Source organism: Molothrus ater, chromosome 7 (genome assembly GCF_012460135.2).
Source record: "Molothrus ater isolate BHLD 08-10-18 breed brown headed cowbird chromosome 7, BPBGC_Mater_1.1, whole genome shotgun sequence".
NCBI lineage: Eukaryota > Metazoa > Chordata > Aves > Passeriformes > Icteridae > Molothrus > Molothrus ater.
Window position 1 is genome coordinate 806159 of NC_050484.2, and position 25308 is coordinate 831466.

General features: G+C 42.0%; 1 protein-coding gene across 9 annotated transcripts in view; it reads right to left on the minus strand.

The window, feature by feature from the left end:
* Positions 1 to 25308, minus strand: part of AGAP1 (ArfGAP with GTPase domain, ankyrin repeat and PH domain 1) — a 327099-nt gene that overhangs the window by 59813 nt on the left and 241978 nt on the right. The window lies entirely within an intron of this gene.

The window sequence follows — 25308 nt, forward strand, 5'->3', positions numbered from 1 at the left end:
GCTACAGTAAAATGTGATTTACTTCATGACAAAACACAGCCAGACAAGAGCTCCTTTTCCTCCAAAAGCCTGTGGGGATCACTTGGTGCCCAGAGTTCACCCTTAAACCTCCTTTAGAAACTGAGGTGATGATGTAATGACCTAAAACCCTCATCCCAGCAAATGTTCTTTGTAGCACTGAGCTCAGAGGAAGCAGAACCATAAAATAAATCCCAGAATGGTTTGGGTTGGAAGGGACCTCAAAGCCCATCTTGTTCCACCCCCTGCCATGGGCAGGGATACTTCCACTATCCTAGGCTGCTCCAAAATTCCTCCCCCACTGCAAAATCTAAGTGTTTATTTGGAAAGGAGGGGAAAAAAAGGTCTATTTTTTACATAGAATAGCAGCATCCTTGTTTTATTAGAATTGACCCAAACTTTGAGATCCTCTGAGCTGCTGCTTCACAATGAGCAGAAAATCTGGCTCAAAAGCACCCTGCTCCCAGGCTCATTAGAGGAGAGCACATTGTCACCCTCTTTAGAATCTTGAAGTTAGGCTGGGTTTTCTCACACAGGAACCAGATGAAACATCTGAGTAGACCAGGACACCTGAGAGCCACTGGAAGAACAGGGAAGTGCTGGAATTGCCCTGTCTGGAAGTGTGTAAATGGCATTTGGACGTGGGACAGGGTTTAGCAGTGATGAGTTGGTGGTTGGACTCAAGAAGTCTCCTAAGGGACCTCAGACCCTTCTCCCTCCCACCACCAGAGATGTCCCTCACCCTTTAGGATGTCATCCACACCCCACAACACAGCCAGTTTCAGGATACAATAATTTAAAAAATTCCTTTCAATATTTATGGGGGAATTTCTGTAACGCCCCAGGGAACTCAGACCAAACAGCTGCTGACAGGGAGAAGGAACAGTGCCACAAAATCATTCCAGGCTTTAACAGAAAGCTCCATTTTCAGCTGAAGAATTAAAGCTGGAAGAGCACTGTCTGTTAGGCCAGGTATGATTTGAATAAAGCCATCTGCAGGTTTTAATGCTCCATACTGAGGAGGAGGACACATTCTGAGTGACATCACCAAATCTAAAAGTGTTTCCATTGGGTGCATCCTTCAAGCTGGAAGGACCCTTTCATTTAAAGACCTGTTTAAGAAGTCTCTGCACTAGAGAGGCACAATTGCCCTGCAGAAAACTTGTTTTTCCTCTGAAACATTTACATATAAATAGGCAAAATCGAGGTTTGGCACCCCTCTGAAAGGGAAGATGGTCTCCAGTGCACAGAGATCCTTTCCCAGAGCCTTTCCCATTTTTCACACTTTAATGGCATGTTTTGTGTGCAGGACTGAACCTGCAGCCTGCTTTTCTATTAACCTATGGATGAAATAATCCATTTTAATGTGTTAAGTGTCAGGCCTTTCCCTTCCCTTTCAACAAATGGACTTTTCCCACTTAGATGCTGAGGTCCTGACACATCCACATGCACCCTTTGGCATCCACTGGGCTCCTGCCTGCTTCCTCCAGGTGCCTTTAAGGATTCAGTAATGCTGTGGACACTGCCAAGCAAAGGCTCTGCAGGGTGATTGATGTGTCAGGAGAGCAGAGCCATCTCAGCCTGCCTGCCTCTGGAATTACACACTGCTGGTACCCACAGCCAGGCTGCAACAGGCCCTGCAGCTCATTAGCTGCCTGCTTTGTCTTTCAATTATCTCCCAGGATATTCAGTTGATCTGCTCTGGCTTCACTTCCTGGTCCCCATAGAAAACCCAACAAAAGCTCTGTTGCCAGCTCCAGAGATATCTGTATCTATATCTATATCTGTATCTATATCTATATCTATATCTATATCTATATCTATATCTATATCTATATCTATATCTATATCTATATCTATCTAATCCATATGATCTCTATATATATATTTATATCATCCATATAATCTATATATATACATATCTATGTCTATTATCCAAATCTATTTTCTACATAATATATATATATGATTGGGGTTGGGGTTGGAAACCAGTATATTTTATATATATATATAAATATTATATCTATTTCTATCTATCTATCTATATCTATATATCCCTATACCTATATAATCCATATTATATATCTATATATCTATATATCTATATATCTATCTAGATAGATATATAGATATCTATCTAATATCCAAATCTATTTACTATATCATATATCTAGAAAATATATATTTCCTAGATATATGATATAGAAGATAGATTTGGATATATTTCATATATATATATTATTGAAATATATATATATATATTTCATATATATATGATTGGGATTGGAAACCAATGTATGATCGATCTATCTATCTATCTATCTATCTCATATATCTATAGTTATATCTATATCCCTATATCTATATAATCCATATAATCTATATATATACATATCTATGTCTATTATCCAAATAATTTTCTATATCATATGTATATAGAAAATATACATTATATATATATATATGTTATAGAATATAGATTTGGATCTATTTCATATATATATGATTGAAATATATATATATATATGATTTGGGTTGGAAACCAATATATGATGTATCTATCTCAAATATCTATAGCTATATCTACATCCCTTTATCTATATAATCCATATATATATATATCTATGTCTATTATCCAAATCTATTTTCTTTCTATATATTTCAAGATTTTATATATATATATATATTTCTATATATTATATTTTATTCATATAATATATATATAATTAGGGTTGGGGTTGGAAACCAGTATATTTTAAATATAAATATATATAAAAATATTTTATCTATCTATCCCTATATCTATATAAACCCTATTATATATAGCAATATATCTATTTAGATATATATCTATATATCTATAGATTATCCAAATAATTTTCTATATTATATATATAGAAAATATATTTTTCTATATATGTGATATAAAATATAGATTTGGATATATTTCATATATATATATGATTGAATTATATATATATGTCATATATATATGTGATTGGGGTTGGAAACCAATATATGATATATCTATCTCATATATCTATAGCTATATCTATATCCCTATATCTATATAATCCATATAATCTAAATATATATACACATCTATGTCTATTATCCAAATCTATTTCCTATATAATATATATATGATTTGGGTTGGAAACAAGTATATTTTATATATAAATATATAAAAAGTATTATATCTATCCTTATATCTATATAAACCATATTATATATAGCTATATATTTATATAGCTATATATCTATCTATTATCCAAATCTTTTTCTATATCATGTATATGAAAATATATATATATAATATAAATATTGATTTGGATATATTTCATATATATACGATTGAAATATATATATATTTCATATATATATATGATTTGGGTTGGAAACCAATATATGATATATCTACCCATCTATCTCATATATTTATATCTATATATATCTATATTTATATATAATATGTATATAAAATACATATATGCTTAATCAAAAAACTCCAACTGGTTATCAATAACCAGATAATGAAGTAAGAAATACTTCATTATCTAACAGAAAAACTCAAATTAAAAATAAAAACAAAATCTTTAAGACAGACTGATTTTTGAAGCAATTTCTGGAAGTGTGTTTTCCTCCAAAAATGCCACCAAGAAGTGTTTCCAACTAAAGATTCCAGGAAAAAAAAAAACCAACCAGGCAAACCTTCTCAAACATCTGGAATGAAGGTGACAACTTTCCAGCATTTAATTTGACTTTTCCTGAAGTGGCAAACAGCATTGGCCCTGGGATATTGAGGATCCAGGGAAGCTATGGCTGCCCCATCCAGACCAAGCCCAACATTTGAACAAACACCCCAAAGTGCCCCATTTACCCCCATTCTGAACCCTCCAGGCATGGTGACCCCAGCACTGCCTGGGCACCTTTCAGAGGAGCAAATGTCCTTGTCCCTGAGCAGGGAGGGTGGCAGCAGCTGCAGCTGTGGCAGGACATCCAGCAGGACGTGGGGACACAGATCAGCCCTCGGCTGGTGCCTCTGGGTGCTCCCTGGGAGCTGAGCTACCCCCAGGGGTGCAGAAAAACCTTTTACACCTGCACAGCAGGGTGAGAAGAGCTATGTTGGAACAGGAAGGAAGAAACCAAGCTCCAGGACAGCCTTTTGTAAAGATATGGAGGAACTGGGAATCAATTAAACTTAATCACTCCCAATTACCACCTCTCTTTGTATCTCCTCAGGCCATAACTTTACAGCTGTGAGCAGCCAAAATTTCTGTGTTTGCCTTCTTTAATAGGCCTGCTATTTCTCCTCTGCTAATGCAGCTGCTTGTCCTGCCCAGTTTTGATTAGCCAGGTTCTGCACCAAATGTGTTTCCTGCCACCACCATCACCTAGCATTGCTCCCAAAAGCAGGAGGGGTTTGTAGGAAGGGTTTAAGCCCACGTGTGATCTGAGGACACATCTGTTTGTTACCTGGCAAATTCTCTAAGGATGCTCAGGATGCTACAGCCAACAAAACCCTGTGTTAACCCTTTCCAACCTGCTCCAATTTCACTGCCTGGGGTCTCTGCACAAATCACCAACGGGACGGGACTGCTGGGAATGTGCCTTGAGCTGTTTTATTTTCCAGCATCAGTCTCATTACATGGTTATGACAATGGGAAGATGCCAGCAGCTCACATCCCGGCAGCAGACAAAGAACTGCATGTTACAACTTCCTTGAAAAGTTTTTGACCAATCACACAAAGCAGAAGCACACTGACAGTACTTCTGTCCAATCACTGAAAGCACACGTACCTTTGGTTAAACAATGTTCGCTTATTTTAATGCAACACCTGCTTGTAAGCATTAAAATACAATGCACAGAGCTGCATTATTAAGCTGAGAACTTCCTAATATCTTGCTAGATAAACTTTTCTGTAGCTTAGGGAGTTACTCTAGCCAAGCACTAATACACAGACCATGGTTCTATTTGTCCTTACTTTTCTACTTTTTACATAATTTTTCTGCTGACAAATTATGGCTACAGCTTAATTCTAATCGCACTTCTGCTCTCTCTGAGGCCTGCCTTTTGTAGCATTCCTAAAACCCTCTGATTGTAAGGATTCCCACAATTCCCCCTTCCCACCACCATCACCTAGCATTGTTCCCAAAAGCAGGAGGGGTTTGTAGGAAGGGTTTAAATTTAAACTCATGTGTGATCTGAGGACACATCTGTTTGTTACCTGGCAAGTTCTCTAAGGATGCTCAGGATACTAGAGTTAACAAAACCCTGCATTAACCCTTTCCAACCTGCTCCAATTCAGCTCTTTTCCCATTCTGATAAGCAGAAACATACTTTTATTCCTGGCAGAGTGTTCACATGCACAGAAACCTCACTCCAGTGCTGCAGCCGAGCATTCCAGATGTGCTAATGTCACCTCTGGTGTGGCTGTGACAGAGCTGCTGGCTGATTAGACAAACAGTCCTCAGCCAGCTGATTAAAAGCTGCTGTGGCTGCTGGGCTTTGTGTCCGAGCCTGGGCAGCCATGGTGGAGGAGGAATTACATGAATTACATCCCTGGAGTGTGCTGAGCAGGGCTGATTAAATGAGGCACGCCACAGCCCTCAGCATCAATTATCAGAAATAATAGGATCTCTGCACCCAGGCTGGGGGAAGGGGGCTGCAGTGTCAGGTGCTTCCCAGAGCATCCTCCCAGTGCCCAGTGCCAGAAATAAAACCAGCCAGGCACCCCAGCACTGCAATTCCACACTGAGGAATGGCAAATGAGGAAAATCCTCCTCCCACAGCACAGGGCAGCTTCTCCAGGTAACACCTGCCCAGGAAAATGGATTTCTGAGAGGAGGATGGCAGGCAAAGCTGAATATTTAGGGATAAACTTCAGTCCTCCCCCTGCTCTTCCTGGAGATTTCCTGCACCACGCGTGGTTCCAGCAGGGGCAGCCTGGGGAGTCTCCTCTCTTCTGGGGGAGCAGCTTGTCCAAGCAGACCCCACCCTCTGGTCAGAGGATTGAAATGATCTCATTGAGAGGCAGCTCAGGACATTCTCAGATCATGCCAATTCGCAAATTTGCAAATCCTCAGATGCAAATTTGCATGCAAATTTGTCTCTGTGACTGTGAAGGGGCTGGACATTGTCTTATCCTATGTGAAAGCAGAAATGACAAAAATTCCTCAAGAAAGGGTTAAAAAACCATCAAAACAAACCCTAGACCTATCTAATCTAGATCTATACATAAATATGAATGTCTAAGTAAAATGATATTGCACTTCAAGATCTGTCCAACACTACATTTTAAAATGAAAAAAATGCCACAAACTGCATGGATCTTATCAATACACAGACTCATGAAATGGTTTGGGTTGGATGGGACCTTAAAGACCCCTAAAGATCTGGTTGCAACCCCTATTTTAAAATATCATTATAAATATTATAATAAATATTATAATAAATACTATCATAAATATTATTATAAATATTATTTTAAGTATTATTCTATTATTTAAATATTTTTATACTTATAAAATTCCCTGTTTTTCGATTTATTCAACCAGATTTCCACAATGAACCATCTTTAAACACCTGAAGGTGACTCTGAAGTTTCCCAACATTTCTGTTTGGAGCAGGAGGGATTATCAGGATGCATATCCCAAAAGACAAAACAAAAAAAAAGGGGGGAGACAGAAGATATTTCATGTGGCAACAGCTCTTACTACTCCCTTTTTGGACTCCAGAAGACTGAGAAAAAACAAGCTGATGTAAAGTAAATTAATAAAAGTGCTGAGTTACAGAAATTTCCCCAAATCCAACTCAAACTATGTGGTACAAAAAACCCCAACTCTTTCCTGTGCCACTGAATCCTTTCCCATGCTCTATTTTAGACCCAGCAAACACTCTAAAAGCAATACTTCAAATCATATGAATAGTTAATTACGTTTGCCTTCTCCTCAGCTTTGAACATTTCAAATGAAGGGGGAAAAAAATGAAAACACATTCATACTTCTGCTGGTGACAGGGGAAAAAAGTTACTTTAATTAAACATTTCTAAAAAATGTTTTTAGTTCTTTTTTTTTTCCCCTCCTCCCCTTGCAATATTTCTCCACCCAAACTTCTGCAGTAGGTAAAGGAGTCACTAAATGATTTCAGTGCCTTTCCAATGCACTATAAACATACAAGATTCCAATTGACAAAAAGGAAATGGTAATTGGAAACATTTTTCTCAGTTTTTCATTATCTGAAGCAGAAAATTATGGCTCTTTTCTACACACACACACAAAAAAATCCTTTTCAACCACCTAGAAAAATTGTCTTTTAATAAAAGCTTTAAATTATACTATCATATTTCAAAGGCAATGAACAGTTAAAGCAGCTAATCAAAGGTATAATTATTTAATGACTCTGACTGCTGCTATGTAGCAGGGCTGGAATGGCATGGCTGTGATCAGCACAGCCCCAGCTCCAGCTCTGGAGCATTCCAGCCACCCATTCCCAGGGGAAGCTCCTCCACTTTGGGGTGACTTCACCAGGCCAGCTGAGCTATTATGGAATTAAGGGAATTTCACTGCTTTCTTTGTACACAACTGGACTAAAAAAAAAAAAACAAAAAACCCACAAAATGGCCATAAGAGGTTTTCCTGCAGAGGAAATGAAAATATTTCCCTGACAAAATGGGATTTGTCAAGATCATAACTGATGTTTTTTGCTTTCACTTTTAATGCTACATGACAGTTTTCTGTAAAGCCCAGCTGCCCCACTCTAGTGATTCAAATGTAAAACATCCCCTCCCCAAAATGTGCTTATTGAAAATCTGTCTTAAATGCATTTTAATATTTTTATTGAAAGGAATCTGTATGAATTTAAATATATAAAAATAATTTAAATATATTTTAAAAATTTACTCCAGGTGAGTGAAGCTGCGAGCAAGCAGAGCTTCTGACTCCATTCCATTGCTTTTCTCATGTGTTTTACAACTGGAAATATGACTGGAGTAACATGCAATCATCAGGCATTAATTAAAGCAGCTGTTCAGAAGTGTACAGTGCACCTTGGCTTAATTTAATTTACAACAGAGCAGTTTGTGCCATTACATCTGAGCCTCCACCCTAAATATTAACTTCTATTTTTCTGTTGTACCAAATTCCTGGGGTTTTGTTTTTTTTTTGGCTACTCAGCTAGATTTAACAGAATCACAAAGGTTGGAAAAGACTTCCAAGATTATCAAGTCTTGACTAAATGTCACAAAGCCCAACAGCAAAGTGCCACAAATATTCATTTTCTGAGCACTTCCAGGGATGCTGCCTCCCACCACTACCCTGGGCAGCCTGTAAGATATTGGACCCTCTGGAATCTCAAAGATGTTCACATTTCTACCCAATTGCCTTGATCCTGGGGTCAGTGTCACGCCTGTCACCAGGACCACGGGAGCTCAGGTGACACCAGCACTGGGGTGGCACTGGAAACCAGACACGGTGGGGGAGCTGCCCCTGCCAGCTCCACACCTTGGGGCACTCTGGGATCAAAGGGGACACCCAGGGACACCACACCTGGCAGGAGAGACACCTGTGACAAAAACCCTGCTTGATGGGACACCAAAACCTGTTGGGTTTGTTGGGAAAGTTCTGACAAAGGCAGGAATGATGAATTTGATTTTATGTTTTTAGAAGGTTAATTTATTATTTTATGATATGATATTATATCATATTAAAGAATACTATATTAAAGAATACTATATTAAAGGATATTATATTAAAGAATACAGAAAAGATATTTATTTAATGTTAAAAAGTTAACAATGAAAACTCGTGACTCTTCTTAGAGTCTTGACACAGTTTGGTTTTGACTGGTTAAAGAGTTAAAACAACTCACATTAGAATTTAGTGAAATAATTACTAGTGGGTAAACCATTTTTAAATACATTTTTAATGAGTTAAACAGGGGAGAAGTAAATGAGATAAGATTTTTTTTTTTGAGGCTTTTTAGCTTTTTGGGAGAAAAATTTTGGATGAAGGAATTTTTTTCAGAGAATGTGAATGCTACAAAAACCACCTGGGTTTGGAGAGCCCTCCTGGCAAAGGAATGGCTCCGGCTGGAAGGGTCACCCAGCCCGAGCTCCCTGCAAGAACAATTCTGGAACACAAAATGCACCTTCACCAAAGCCCACTTGAAGGAGATGAGGAAAAAAGGCTGAAGAGGAAATAAAATTTGGGGGAAGAATCCAGGGAACTTCTGCCAAGGTGTGTTACAGAAAGCAAGTCAAGACTGAGCACCAATATTCATGGAATTCTTCCAGCTCTCATTTCCTGGAGATTTTTTGTAGATACAAGTGATGAAGAATTTGATTTTCCCAATGCCCAGGTCAGTGTCACTTTGATATTCCAGCTCTGACTTACCCTGAAATGTGAACTACTGAACAGAAATCAGAATGATTGTTACCACCTCCCATTTTGCTCACCTTTAATCCACATCATCCACCCCACTGCAGAAGGGAAGTTCACACAAGGTAAATATTGGATTTGCAGGGAATGCCCTGACAAAGGCAGGAAGGCTAATTTATTATTTTATAATACTATATTATATTAAAGAATACTATACTAACTATAATAAAGAATAGAGAAAAGATACTTACTGAATGCTAACAATAATGAATAATAATAATAAATATGAATAATAATATATCATAATAATAAATAAAAAGATAATAATAAAAACTCCTGACTCTGTCCAGAGTCTGACACAGCTTGGCCCTGATTGGCCAAAGAGCCAAAACAACTCCCAGCAGAATCCAATGGAACAATCACCTGTGGGTAAACAATCTCCAAACACATTCCACATGAGCACAGCACAGGGGAAGCAAATGAGAGAAGAATTGTTTTCCTTTCTCTGAGGCTCCTCAGCTTCCCAGGAGAAAACTCCTGGGTGAAGGGATTTTATCAGAGAATGTGAATGCCACAGGTAAATAAAAACTGAGGCACACACAACACACAAACTCCAAATTTGTGTATATCTAACATAAAAATGAGTCTTGTGACTTTGCACCACTTGTGAAAATGATCAGGAGCCAACCTGCCAGAGTTGAGTGTTAATTGTTCAGCACCACCCTGCTTGTGGTGCAACATCTCCTGTGAGAGTAGGGATTCCTCACTGGAAAAATCCTGCTTGGAGCTATTCCCTGTGCTCACTTCCCCCACAAAGTGCTCAGCCACATGTGACGATTATTTCTCTACAAACCTGAATGATCATGCAAAGACAGGGGAATGATTTAGGCTAGAAAAGACCTTTCTGACCATCTCCCTTTGTGCCTGAGCTTCCACATCACCCTGCACTGACAGAGCAGGAGACTCCCAGTCCCTTGCCTTGGCTAAACTGGAAACCACAGACCTGCAGGTGTTGGGTCCTTCAGTATGAGGAGGACAACCTGAGCATGGAGGGTTCACTGGAACTCTGAGTTTGGCAGAAGTTCCTACCCAGAAGTGCAGCCACAGCACCCACAGGCTTGGCTGTGTCAGCAGGAAATTGGACAGGACATGGGGGAATGCTTTAAAACAGAGGGAAATTGGGATATTGGGAAGGAATTCCTCTCTGTGAGGGTGGGCAGGCCCTGGCACAGGGTGCTCAGAGCAGCTGTGGCTGCCCTGGATCCCTGGCAGTGCCCAAGGCCAAGTTGGGCAGGGCTGGGAGCACCCTGGGATAGTGGAAGGTGTCCCTGCCATGGCAGGGGTGGCACTGGATGGGCTTTAAACTCCAAACCAAACCAAACCAAACCATTTTAGGCTAAATCTATTAATTTGCATTTTAGAACTCCTCAGAGCCTGCACAGGTAAACCTCACAGCCACCTCAAATGGGACAAAGCAGCATGGAATTCTCACAAGGAGTGGACAAACTTCCAGCTGATCTCCCCAAGCAATGCTTACTGCACAGGTCTCCATCTCTTTGGGGAAGGAGTCTTGACCCAGCTCTCTTCCTAGGGAGAAATTCAGTACTGAGACATCCCATGGGAACAGAAAACATCTTTCCAAGGGCAGAGAAAACATTTTTTCTCCTCTCCATAGCCTGCATTTCCAAGGGCTTCCCTACTGGAGTTGCTATCACCTATGGCTGCCTTGTGTGGGGCTCCTCAGATTTGGTGTTAATTTGCACAATACCAGAGAAAAATGTAAAAATCATTAGGTGGAAAATGTTTGTGATTTGCTATTCCCCAGCATCTGCCCAGATCTTTGCACAAATCCATCCAGCTCAGGGCTGTGGCTGCTCTTACATGAAAGTTATCATCCCTGTAATTTGACTTTTGTAATTTGACTTTTCCCAAAAGCTGTGGTTGCTGGAAATCCCTGGGGAGCTGCTGTGGTTAGTGCTGGAATGAAGTTGAGAAAAGGAGGATGGGATTTGCTGTTTGGATGTTTTGAACATTAGGCAGGGCCCACACAAACACCACAAGGGACCAAGCCATGAATTAAGAGACTTGTGCCAAAGTCGTGCTGCCTTTCACCTTTCCAGCAAAACCCCGAGTACCAACTCAGATAAACATTAAAGAGAAATATGAAATCCTGAATTTACATCAGATGCTGGTGTCACAGGCTCCCTCACAAGCCACAGCTCTGAGCTGTTCACCACTGACTGGCTCAACCACAACGCCTGTTACTGATCACTTATTGAATAATGGAAGTGACACAACTGATAAAAGGTTTCAATCCTGGAAAAAAAATGATTTATAGGATTTCACTCCACTGGCACTGTTATTTGTGTGACAAATGGTTGGACAGACACCAGTTAATCTCCACACAACTCCAGCTCAGATGTGGCAGCCAAATGATCAGGCCCAGCTAAGAACAGAGCCATGCTGCTGGGAGGGGCTGAATGCTGGCATTGCACCCAGCATGAGCCCCAAACCAATGCACCCAGAGGATCTTATTTTAGTTTTGGGGCTGCTGGGGCAGGCAGAGCATGGCTGGGATGAGGAGTATCCTGTAAAAGCAGCAAGGTGCAGCTGGGGAGAGCAGCCCCGCTCCTGCAGTGCAGAGATGAAATCATCAACACCAGGGAGGCATCAGAGATCTCAGGAGGCTCCAGATCCTCCATGGATTCTTCCTGATGGCCAAAGCTGAGCTGCAGCACCACCCACAGCTGTCCAGGCTGTTATGTGGCAGTGTAACATCACTGGGAGCTGCAAATCCCACCTTGCCCTCAGCTGGGAGAGAGGGATGGGGCTGCTCTTGAGGCAGAATAGGCCCCAGGATTTCCCCACCTTGAGAAATGAATGGAGTTGAACATTTACAAGCAGCACATCACCAGCAGCTTTATCTCACTGGTTGTATCAGCAGCATCCTGCTCCCTGTAGAAGTCAGACCTATTTTATCATCCACTCCTTCAAAAGCAGCAAACCCCTCAGAGTGCTGAGCTGCCAGGAGTCTGCATTATTCTCTTAGGTTGCTTTTCAGCTTTGCACCCCAAATCTGCCATTTTTCTCATTCAAAAACATCATTTCCACATCTATAGAAATCATGCCAGCCCCTGCCATGTGCAGGGACACCTTTCACCATCCCAGGCTGCTCCAAGCCCCAGTGTCCAACCCAGCCTTGGACACTTCCAGGGATGCAGGGGCAGCCACAGCTGCTCTGGGCACCCTGTGCCAGGGTCTCAGCATCATCCCAGTGAAGAGTTATTCCCAATATCCCACCTAAACCTGGACAGAGAACAGAAAGCCTCAGCAGATGAATCTCTGGGTTGGCCACAGAAAGATAAGAGCTCAGTTTGCACACAGGAGAACATTCAAGAGAGGGGGATAAGAGGACCTGATAAAGAAGAAGCAGCAAAAATTTTCTTCAGAAGGCCTAAAAGATCTCTGGAGTGGTAAAAACCCCACAGGCTGCACTCCCAGTAGCAGGAGAAATGCAGATGGAGTGTGAAGATGACTGATTCCATGGGAAAAAATCCCCCTTCACAACTGCTTCTTGTGATCTCAGGTCTAACTCGGTGTATTTGCTCTTGAAAGATACTTGTTACAATGTGGCATTAAAAATTGCCCAGCTTCTTATCCCCTGACAATCTCCTGTGAGAGACTTGGACAACTCTGTTACTGTGCCAATGGAAATTAGGTTTCTAGGCAGATTACACATCAGCCTTCCCAGGATTTCACACTGGATCAGTGTGAGGTTAAATAACACACAGATTCTTCAGGATCCCTTCCCTCTTTCCAAATTTCCAACTCCAGTAATATCCTTTTGGGATTTTTCCAGTCCTCTGCAACATTCTCACAGCTACAAGATCCCTTCAAAATTCTATGACCTTTCCACATGGAGTTAACTTGCAGGTACAGAAATGGCACAAAAAACACCAATACAAAATGACTGCCAAAACACTGTGCAATCAAATATAATAAAGCTTGATACAGATTATTTCCTTCAGTGGGCATAGCTGGACTTGCTTGGTGGGCAAGAACAAATGGGTTGGGTAAAGAAAGTGAGCATGAAAAACCATGCAAAAGAGAATTTTCATGAGGAAATCAGAGTTATCAGCCAGACACTGCACCCCTGGCTTCCCCAGAGTGGCAGAACTTTGTCCCCAGGTGAGCTGTAATGTCACTGAGAGGATAAAAACTGCTTAAAAATGTTTTGTGCCAAATACAGTCAGCTTTTCATGCTTGGGATGGGAATAAGCTGGATGTGCTGAAAACTTGTGAGTAATCAATTTATGCTCTGGAGCTACTGTGAGTGGCAAAGAGGAGAACCTCTCCTCATTGACTGGTGCAGCACAGGGAAGCAAATCCACCCCAAAAATGGAGGGGAAATCATGAACCCTGTCCCCAGAGATGTACAGCTGAGACAGAAACAGGCACTTGGAGGGAATTTCTTCCACCTCATCTCCCAGCGTTCCCACAGCTCTCATTTCAGCCTAGTCCATCCCTCCCAGCCCCTTGCAGAAGTGGCTGGACTTCTGACTTAAATTGCCAGCATGGAGGTGCCTGGCAGTACCTTTTACTTGCAGATTAAAATCTCCATCATGTCTTTCCACAAAGCTCTTTAGGAGAAAAACAAAAAAAAAAAGGAGATGATTAAAAAAAAAAATCATGTTGAATTTGCCCATCAAACTGGAGTTGATGTGTTAGGACAGACCCACAAAAAACTGAGCACCCAGTAGGGACTAAGAGCCAGGAGGTGACAATTCCAACATGTGTGAGTGTGGCACTGCCTTCAAATGACAAAACCCCTTTGTGTTTCACAGGGTGTCCAGGATCTACTTCTCCCTGGAAGGATAAGTGGAATGAACAAGAATCCTCTGAATGTTCCTTGTATATTCAACATCCTCCTCCAAGCAGGACCAAAGCCCAGCACAATTCTCAAAGAGATCCAACGTGCTGCCTCCTTTGCTGCTCAAAAAACCCTCTTGGATTTTATTCTGGCTCTGGGGGACAGTTTATGTCAATCTTTTCTTCTTCTTTTTTTTTTTTTTTTTTCTCCCAGAAGTGTTGCAGGTTAAACTTTGTGCCTAACAACCCTGACAGAGTCCCTTCACATTTTTTACATGAGCTATTGAGTAGCATTATGACAAATTATGGGGCCTGATGATATAGAAAAGGAACATCTCCTCCACTCAGAGGCTGTGGAAGAAATCAAAAGACTGAAAGAAGAATTCCTGGCCAAAAAAAACCCAGCAAAAAAACCTCAGAACCATGTGGGGAAGCAGCAAGGTTCATTATGAGCAGATTATTCATGACTCAGGAGTTCATTATTAATGGATTATTTACAAGTATTTCCAATGGGCTGTCAGCTGTTCCCCTGGGAATAGCTTTTCAATAATATCCACAACTTAAAGAAAGAATGATGAGCTGTATTGATATTTTTATTACTAAAGGCAGCAGGTAATCATCAATATGTTTAAGAGAAAAGCAAAGACCTATTTCCAACCTCCTCCACAGTTATTTTTACATGTCATAACAGCTCTGGGCATACCCTGTACTCTTTAGTTAGTAATAAATGACAGGGCTGCACTTAAAACCTTGTGTACATGGAATTCTGTGGAAGCAGATCCTGATGTTCTGTGACTCTGGGATGCTATGCAGACCTGCTCTGTTAGTCCACCCTTAAAAATAAATAAAACAAAACAAAACTAAACTAAACTAAACTAAGATAAAGTAAAATAAAATAAAATCATGTCTAAGATCACACCATAAATTGAAGCCCAGGTCTCCTCTTCCACAGAGGGAAACCTCCCCATCATTCCAGTACATCCCATTCCTCCACAGGTTACCAAAGCTCAGCTCCTCACTTCACATCTGGGATCCAAAGTTTAACCAGAAGCAGTGGTGACCAAATTATTGAGTTTGCCTGGACAAACCAGTGTCTAACTGTACACAAAGAGACTGAGAAATAAAGATTACAGCTGACAAATCACAAAAAATTAATCAATTCTCACATTCTCCTTCTAATCACTATGGATCCTCACATCAGAGTCTTCAGGTAATCTGGTGAGCATTAACTTACATTTTACCTTATTATTAAAAACATTAAGCACATGTTAATCTATGATTTATTACAACTAGGTTTGTTCTAATTTAATTAAACACTGAGGCCTCTTAAGTATTCTATGAAGCTCTGGTATGTTGCCTGGCAAGTGGGGTCTTTCTGAAAATAATTTTTCAGGAATCCTCAGTGATATTTCAGAGATCTCCAAATGGGAACTATTACCCCAGATGAGAGCTTAGTTTCAGGATGAAAATGTACATTTAGTCACTGGGTAAGTACTGCCAGACTTCCTTCCCCACAACCACCTTTCCAGGCTCAGATTGCTGGGTCACTCCTGTGTGATAAACACCAGGTCTCACCATAAAATGGTGTTTATTTACAATAAAAAAGAAAAAGCAAGCAGCTATTTCTGACTGCCCACTCAGAACCACGCACTGAATGGTGGCCAGCCAACCAAGAAGTGATTATGTGTGTGACAATGCTGATGTGAGCCCAAAGTAATAATATTGCTTCCAATTTTAAGGTTAAGTAAACCATGCGCTGCCCTTTTATGTATAAATACGTTGGTTAAAGCTGGAAGTTGTCTGGAAAGGGACTGGATCCTTTGGTGTTTTGTTTTTTGAAAAGCCCCTGTTGTTTACGATCATCACAAACCAGCCAGCATCACCAACAACTTTCAAATGAGGATTTAAATACAAAAATATCCTTCTTTAAAAAACATTTTCCCTTGAAAAGCTTGCAGGACCCCTGGACACTGTGCATGCAGGCACTGGAGTCCCAAAGGGAGGAGCAGAAGGAAGAGGGAGCCAAAAAAGAGTCTTGGATCTGCCAATTCCTTGTCAAGGGAAGCAGGGGCAGAACCACTCCAGCCTGGCTGTGTCATCCATCCCCAGGGAGGGCAGGACATGGATTGTGAGCAGTGGGGGAGGAACCAAAGCCATGTCAGTGCCTGGAGGGCCCAGGGGGGCCAGCAGGGCCACAGCACCTCTCATGGGATGAACCTGCCTGGGGACAACCCAGAACATCCTGTCTGTAAAAATCCTACAGCTGTTTCCCACATCCCATATCCAACATCCCACTCCCGTGGGAGATCTGCCATGATTCACAGAGCTGTGATGTCCTTGTCATGTCCCTGCTGAGCAGGGGGTGTCACCACAGAAGCTGTTCCCTGATTGCCTCTTCCCAGCCCTCAGGTGAGCAAAACCACAGATTCCCACAGGCAGCAGCTCCAACAGAACCCACACTGCAACAGAGTCAACAGAACCAAAGAAGGAGAATTCCTCCCCTTGAAAAGCTGACTTTTCCAAAGGTTTTACCTCCCTGATGGACACCAAGATGGAAAATGTAGAGCTGCCCTTCAGGTTTGTATGACTTGGGCACCAAAGATGCACCAGAGCCAAAGCTCCTCTCTCTCAGGGTGGGCAAACCCTGGCTGCTGGCACAGGGATGAGCACACACAGCTCAGCAAATACCTCAAAATAGGCACAAATCCCCCCAAAACCAGGATCTGGAGTTTCAGACAATAGCTGAACCCAAATTCATTGGAACAAAACACAACAGCTCTGTTTCAAAGAGAAAAAACCCACCAAGGTAACTTTTTTTTTTTTGCTGTGATTTCTGGTCTGGCCCTTATGTGGGATGTGAGAACTGATTTAAAGAAGATAAAAAAATTTTAAAAATAAATTAAAGCTGCTTTTTTAGGGATGGGGCTGGTCAATTTGAGCTTAGTTTTAGGGAAAAAACCAAACTAAATAAACAATCCAAATAAAAGGGAAGCAGTAGAAGAAGGGCAATACCATGAGGGGGGCATTTAGTGGCAGAAACACCTTCAGGAAAGGCTGGGAATTTACAGAACTACAAGAATTCCAGGCAGATGGAGAAAAATTGTACTGATTAATGGCAATAAAAATTTGGGGTGATACCAGAGCAGAGTTTTAATTGCATTTTTCCATCCCCTGGCACATCCCAAACATAAGCTCTTGATTTGATGCATGGATAATACAGCATTGTACTCCAGCTTACTATAAAGTAAAAAGCTATAAAGCTCATCTCTGAGCCACACATGCATCCAAAAATTAGGAATTGCAGGATATTCAAATGGGAGAAAGCAGAGTGGTGGCACTGAGCAAGGAGCATCGCTGACAATCAATTCCCTCCTCTGGCACCTGCAGTTCCACAGGCACGGATTAAACGATTTTATTTTCATTTGAAGGGCTCTGAACGAAGGAAGAAGTGACATTTTCATAGGGGAGAAATAAACAGCAGCCTAATCAGCCTCTGAGACACGAGGATCTGAATGAAGGAGCTGGCCAGTGCCCCTCTGCCTGTTTTAAAGGCCAGGGATTTATCCCCATTAGGGGACAAAACCAGCACAGGAACGTCCTTGGCTTCGCACCTCCCGACGTCTGCTGGCACGGGGGCCAAAGCAGAGCCACGTTCTGGCAGCCTGGAGGTGAAACTGCAAGAATCCCTAAAAGCTGAATGCTGATCTGCTGTCATTTAACATGTGCTCAACATGTGTGCTCAGCAGCAACTGGGAATGAAATATCTTAAATATTATCAAACGCTACATCATTAAATAGAAATTAGATGGAAACAGGGGAAAGCTAAAAATTGACTAGGAGTTCAGCTCCTCTAAATGGCTAATACGGCCATTTTTCACCTGAAGCCCTCTCCAATCCAGTTTTGCCATTAAGCAAAAACCCAAAGAAAGGTAATCAATTCCAACTAAAAAGCACTTCTCCCGCAATGACTGCACTTCAAACCCCTGGCTGGCTGCCAGCCCCCCCTCCCCAGCCCCAGCCAACAGCCATCAATGTTTCTGACTATCACAGGAGCACGAGGGGCCATGCATAATTGACTGGAAGATGGGCTAAAACTGTGCCCAATCAGTGTGTGATCAGAGCCGTGTGGAATATTCAGCGCCACTTGATTACACGGCAGCGCGGCCTCGGCCGCTCTCCTCATGAAATCTCTTCAAGGTCCAGAGTACTGTAATAAGATCATTACTGTCAAGCGCTACCAATTGCAGCCAATGAGTCTTGGGATAGGAAGTCATACTTCACAAGCTCCTCTGGTCTTCTTTTTTTTTTTATTTCTTCTCCCCCTCTCCCTCTTTTTTTTTTTTTTTTTTTTTTTTTTTTGTATTTTACTGCGTGTTGAGGCAGCAAGGCGACGAGGTGACAGATAATGATCACATCACTGTGTGGCAACTAGAAAGGCACTTTTAAGAAAGAGCACAGAGAAATCAGCTTAAGAGAAACTCAAACAATTTTTTTTTTTTTTAAGGGCTTTTTCTTTTCCCCCCTCAAAAATTAAATAGAATTAGACTGTGCAGTATTCTCCTTTCATGAATTGTGATTTAATGTCATTGAATTTAATCATTTGATAGATTTTCATATTATCCCAAAGCCTATTACCTCACAGACAAATGGCCAATTTTCTCCAGCTCACGCTCACAAAAGAAACCTTTATTAATTTTTTTTTTCTTTTTTAGAGTCGGGGGGGAGAACTGGTGGAAAATGTCAATGATGAGGCCTGTTCAAGTTTCCCTTTTTACCTACTGCTTCCTGGAGTTACACACCACATATGATGCATAACATCTATCACAAGTAACTGGTCTGTAAAGAGAAAGGTGGAGGGACAGAAAACAGGAGATTAAAGCACAGGGTATAAAATAAACATAACAGCAAGCTCAGCACTGAAACCTCACACAGGGCATGTACATCTACAGTGAGGACTTCAGCTGATGTAAGGCTTAAAACTTGACAAAACAACGTGGGTTTGAAATGACTGACAGGCCAGGGGCTGGAAATAAAGAGCTCAGCATTACTGCTGCAGGGATGACATCAGTACCACAAAGGATGGGAACTGGAACAGCTCCAGTCGTGCCTTTGAACTGGAGAAGGCTCCAGGGGTGGGACAATTGCTGAAGGGGAAGGGAAAGTCCACCCCGCCCACATCTCCAGCAACTCCCACCTACAGCACCTCCATCACCTCCTCCAGGCCTGGCACCTCCCATCACCTCCAGCAGATTAAATCCCATTCCACAGCATTTTCCACTTGGTGTTCCTATGGAGAACCCCATCCTCATGGATTTGTGCCCTTTCAAACACATTCCACTGGCACACTGCTCCTCCAACCTACCCTTTGCATGAAAAGTCTCCATTTCTACAGAATCCCAGAACGGTTTGGGTTTGGAGGGGACCTCAAAGCCCACCCAGTGCCACCCCTGCCATGGGCAGGGACACCTTTCACTAACCCAGGCTGCTCCAAGCCCTGTCCAACACTTCCAGGGATCCAGGGGCAGCCACAGCTTCTCTGGGCACCCTTCTCCCCTCAGAGGGGAGAATTCCTTCCCATCATCTGACCTGAACTTACCCTTTCAGTCTGCAAGCCAATATATGCATATTCAGCCATATATTTAGTACAATTGTTCATATTTATCATCACTCTCCTCGGTTTTGGACGTGCTTTTAAAAAGATGTCACAAACACTTTGACAAGGAATCAAAACAATAAGGAGCACAAATATTTCTTGATTTACAGGTAAATATTTCTTGACCCATACTAAATCCTTAATTGACTAAAATGTAGGGGTTTGCAACTAAAAAGGAATTAATGACCTGTTATTGTTCTGTGTGTACCTCTTGATTATGAGCTCTTATCAGCCAAGGGCTGATATGTTTAATAAGCCTTGGGTAGATCAGACATGACACAATCCCCCTTGAATTCCAGGACTGAGCTATCCATGGCAATCCTCCACAAGCAGGGCTTCTGCAGGGAATTATTTAGGACTTGCACCCTTTAAAGAAAGCTGTTTCCCACTGGTGGGACAGTTCCAACAAGCTGATGAGCCAAAGTGCACAGGCATCCTTCAAGAACTAGATCTTCCTTCTACACCACAATACTCTCTTTATTGAAATTGTGACAATTTGCCTTGAGAGATGAACAGGAGGACAAAGTTACACTGAGCACCTGATTTTAGCCTTTTCACTGGCTGTAGCTTTATCATACGTGATCACCCAATTTTATGATATTTTAATTTAGGTATATAGGCTCATAACAAAATGCAATTGCCCTACACTCCAGAAAAACTGGAAGGCACTTGAAGAACAGACATTTTTATTTAAGGAACAGAACTACCAACCTCTCTAGCAGGATTAACATTTCACAAACACTCATTGCTACCTCTGCAAACATCACCTTGTGGACATCAGGAACTGTTTTCATAACCAAGGGACAGTACCATGTGTTTGTGGTACTGTGTGAAGCTGGCAGCACGTTGCTGAGGACACTAATTACCCAAAGCCAGAGAAATGCTCAGGTGTCACTTGTTTTTATTCAGTTACAAAGCTGCTCAAAACTTCTTCCTTCCCCAAAAAATCAGGCCAAATCCCAGCATGGCACTGGATACCCAGCGGGCTTTCCGCTGTCGCAGTGCTCAAAACGGGACTAATTTTTAGGGAAACTTTGAAAATAAAATAAAGTTCAATAAAATAAAAATGAATTTTCTCTCTCTCCAGATGTGCCAGTGTGTGCAACCACCACCAATTCATCCCAGGCCTCATCCTCTCCAGAATCCCTTTTCCTGCTGACCACCACTGTGACACTCTTCCTTTCAACCAGGTGGGCGGAACCGGCCGCCTCCACCGACCCCGGCTTCTGAAGGGAAGCAGGAATCTTTCAACTTGTTTAGCCTGCAATGAAGTGGGTTAAAACAATAGATGAGCTTCACCTCCCTTGTCTTTCACTCCTCAGCATCAACATAAGTGCCTTGCAGCAGCAGCAGCCCTTTCATGTCAGGGAGGCTGTGGCAGCCGAGGCTCGAGGATTCCCAAGCAGTGACCTTTCTGCCTTGGTTGAAAGCCAGGCTCTGAAGATTCGGGCTGGATTTTTTAATTTCTGCCCTCCTGCCTCCTCCTGCACAGCCCTCTGCCAGGACTGAGCTTCCTGGGGGTGAAGTCCCAGCTGCTGGGTGGAATTAGAGCCCAGGAGTGTTTTGACAGGAAGAGGTGATAAAGTCCACAGATGCCCAAACGAGTGTCTGGCATTACAGACAGCAGATATGGGCACACACTGCTGGGGCTTCTTCTTCTTCTTGAAGTTCTCTAGCAGGCAGGAAAAACACAGCTAGGCATTTTGCTCATTCTTAATGCCAGCTAAAGCCTAAGACCTGCTTTGTTTTGGGAGGTTTTTAAAGAATTTGTTTCCTAAAAAACAGCTAGAGCAGAGAATAGTTGGTCAGGGAGGCTTACAACTCTTTTGAGATAATCTACAAAATAAGGATGCAAATACTTAACTAAACACACTCCTAAAATCTCACTGAAAGCAAACTCATTAAAAGCCAGGTTTAGAAAGTGGGGCTTTTTTGTGTCCAATATGAAATTCAGCAAAATGTCATTTGCTGAAGTTGCTGAAATGTTTCATGTACAGGAAGACCACACAAATGACACGGTGACCAACAAACTGTACACAAAGAGAATTCAGCAGTAACCCTAAATGCATTACAAACCTATTTAAACCCTCCAAACTTTCTAGGAATCTGCTCATCCTGCCAACCCCTCCAGTTCCAAATAAATGCTTCTTTTCTTCATTCAGCATTGCAGACAAAATGCCACTTTTGTATCCCTCTCTCCTTAAGCCCTGAATATTTTTTAAAACTATGAACATTTACTTCCTAACACTTCAGGCACTTAAAGAGGCCAGAAATAGAAGCAAAACCTGCTGTCACTAAACCCTTTATCAGAAGGTGCACAGAAATACTGCACGACAGGATGGGAACATACTCCTCTTCTGTGTGATTTGGGTCTGCATTTGGGATTTTATTTTAAATTTTATATTTATGTCTTTAGTTTTTTAGAGGGGGAAAGCTTAAGATACCTCTTATCATTTTAAGGAGAGTATAACTGAAAAAAAGATAGGGTATTATTAAGGAATTACTATTTTCCCCTCCTGATTCATGCCCAGACTTTATGTTGTTGCTGTACCCCAATCACACACAGCAGGCTGTAATTATTGATAGCTGATATACAGGGACCAGCTAAAATAATTAAGATGGCAATATCACCAGGAATAATTTCTGTGGCATTCCTTCATGGGCAACACCTGTTTGCTGTACATTTAATTACCCTCTAATGGACTGCAAACTCTTTCCTTGAAGAAGTTTTGGTGGCAGGTCAGTTCTGGACATCACTTCAAGCAACACAATCCATCCAAGGACCTCCACATCCAATGGATTGGATTCCAAAGGTTACAAACTCTTTAATAGGTGAGTGCTTTTGCCCTTGCTGCAGCTGCAGGTCAAGATATTACATTTCAGAGAAAAGGCAGTGAGGACGCTGTGGCGCTTTTTGTGCTGGAAAGGTTTGTGAACATGCTGTCCTCTGACAATGTCAGAAGGTTTCTTCCAGACCATAAAAAGCAAAAAAAAAAAAAAATTAAATATATATCTAAGAGCAGCAAGTAAAAATACCCTCCTTCATCATGGTGCTTAATTCAGTGCATGATAAGTAAGTATTAGCATTAAAAATGTCAAGTTCATCTGTCAAAGGAAGAATTTGCTCTCCCACTTTTGCTTCTTGAGTTGTTTCCACTAAACTTCCAAAAATCCCAGAGGACATTTTTTTTAACATGCTTAGAGAGATAGAATTTTTTAGTTCAGTGTGGCCACCACACTTCCTAAACACTGCACCCAAGGAAATGTTGGATAAAATTGTGTGGAGGACACCACAATGTGGTACCAAGAACATTTAAATCACCTCAGGGTATGATGCCAGCAGGTAAATCACCAGGGTGCTCAGGAAAGCTTAGGGTGGGAGGCTGCAGGGGAAATACCCACAGCTTTTCCGTGCATTTCAGTGACCCCTGTATTGCTTCTGTTTTTTTCAGAAGCAAAATTTCAGGTGTTATACAGAGAACTGCATTTCTCTAATTCACCTTGTCATTCTGGTTATGGGGTGGCTGAAAGGGACACAGGGAGACACCAGCTGAAAGCACTGAAGGTTTTGCTTATTGCTAAAAGAACAAATGAGAGGTGTCACTAAACCTTTCCACAGAAAACAAATGAATATATTTTAATTTCCTGCTTAACCAGGGGTCATTTTCAACACACAGTGACACATAATGTGTGTTTTTAAAAAACAAGGGTTTTTAAAATATCTTTACCAGTTTACCCCAGGAAAATTAAAAAAAATAGGATTTCTCAGTAAAGTGGGGTTCATCCTTTAGCTAAAAGCCAGAAAGTGTAAACCTGGAGTTGGGGCTGGACTGCACAGAGCACCAGGAAAAGCAATTACTGCACAAGGGGCAGAGAACAAATACCTTTGTGCTAACAAAACAGTTCTGAGAAGAAACATAAAAGGTCCTTCTTTGTCCTTCAAAACCTCTTTAGAACCAAATGATGAAGAAGAACATGGCTTTCAGAGAGTTTGGAAAGTCTCCCTGCAGTTGCTGCTCACCCTTGCTGCTCCTCAGGCGCCGTTTCCCAGCTCCAGCTGCGCCCACGGAGCAGAGCTGGGGGGGTTTGCCCCAGGATGCTGAGACAGGAGATGATGAATTCTCTTCCCTGGGAGGGTGGGGAGAAGCCTGGCACAGGGTGCCCAGAGCAGCTGGGGCTGGCCCCTGGATCCCTGGCAGTGCCCAAGGCCAGGCTGGGCAGGGCTTGGAGCAGCCTGGGATAGTGGAAGGTGTCCCTGCCTGTGTCCCACCCCAGGGGTGGCACTGGATGGGCTTTGAGGTCCCTTCCAACCCAGCCCAGTCCATGATCCTTTGGTTTTCCCAAGGGAAGGAGTGGATGTACCCATCCCATTGGGATGTGGTGGTGCTGGCCCTAGAGCACACACTGGCTGGATCTCCTGTTAATGAAAACCTTGGAGAGCAGGGATGGTCCCAGTGCTGAAAGGCAGCCTGGGGCTTTTCTAAAATCCCAGAGATGGATGGAGGGGAGGAAGGCTCAAGCTGGCACAGCCATCAAGCTTTTAAACTAAGAAGAGTAAGAAAAATAAACACTGGGAAAGATCTTTCTGTGAAGAGCATTTCCAAGAAAGCTTTTTAATTTTTCTGCTTGTTTTCCAGCTGAAAAGCCTTCCCATTATCCCTGGCTGTTCCAGGAAGTGCAGCAGCACAAGGGGACCCAAACAGATGAGGTTCTGAGCAGCCATTCCTCTTTGAAACACAGCTCTGTCTAATCCTGCTCTGAGCAACTTCAGGCAGCATGGTGGGGAAAAAACTGCTGCTTGCTGGCACCTTGCCTAATGTAAGCATTCCTGCTGCTACCCTCAAAAACACCAAGGGATTTTTTTTTTCAGTGACAAGTTCAGCACAGAGAACTGAAAAACTTCTCCCTGGGAAAAAAAAAAATCACAAGAATCTGATTTTCTGAGATAGGAATGGAATTTTAATTTTCCTCCAAGCGCAGTGCAGGTGCTTCAGCATTTGTGTTGCTGTGAGCATTGTCTCAGAAAAGCTGCAGGAAGATAAACCAAGTGAGATGAAAGAACCCATCCCAGAAAGAGAGGGCTGTGCATGTGCAGATAGTGTGGAGAGAGAAGAATCAGCATGACCTTTATGGAAGGGCATAAAAGGGATGAGCATCAGGCCTTGGAATTGGTGAACCAGCCTGAGCTCAGTGTCCATCATCATGATATCTGAATACTTGGGCAGAGGTCAATGATCAAAGCAGGCACGTTCAAGGAGGGGAAAAAAGCCCTGCAAAGTGCAGCAAAAATGCTCCAGTTTGCTGAAGACCAGATTTAAACCTCATTGAACACCTCAGCTTTGGTGCAGACGAAAATGAAGGAATTCAGAATTCCCGTTTGAAAGCTGACA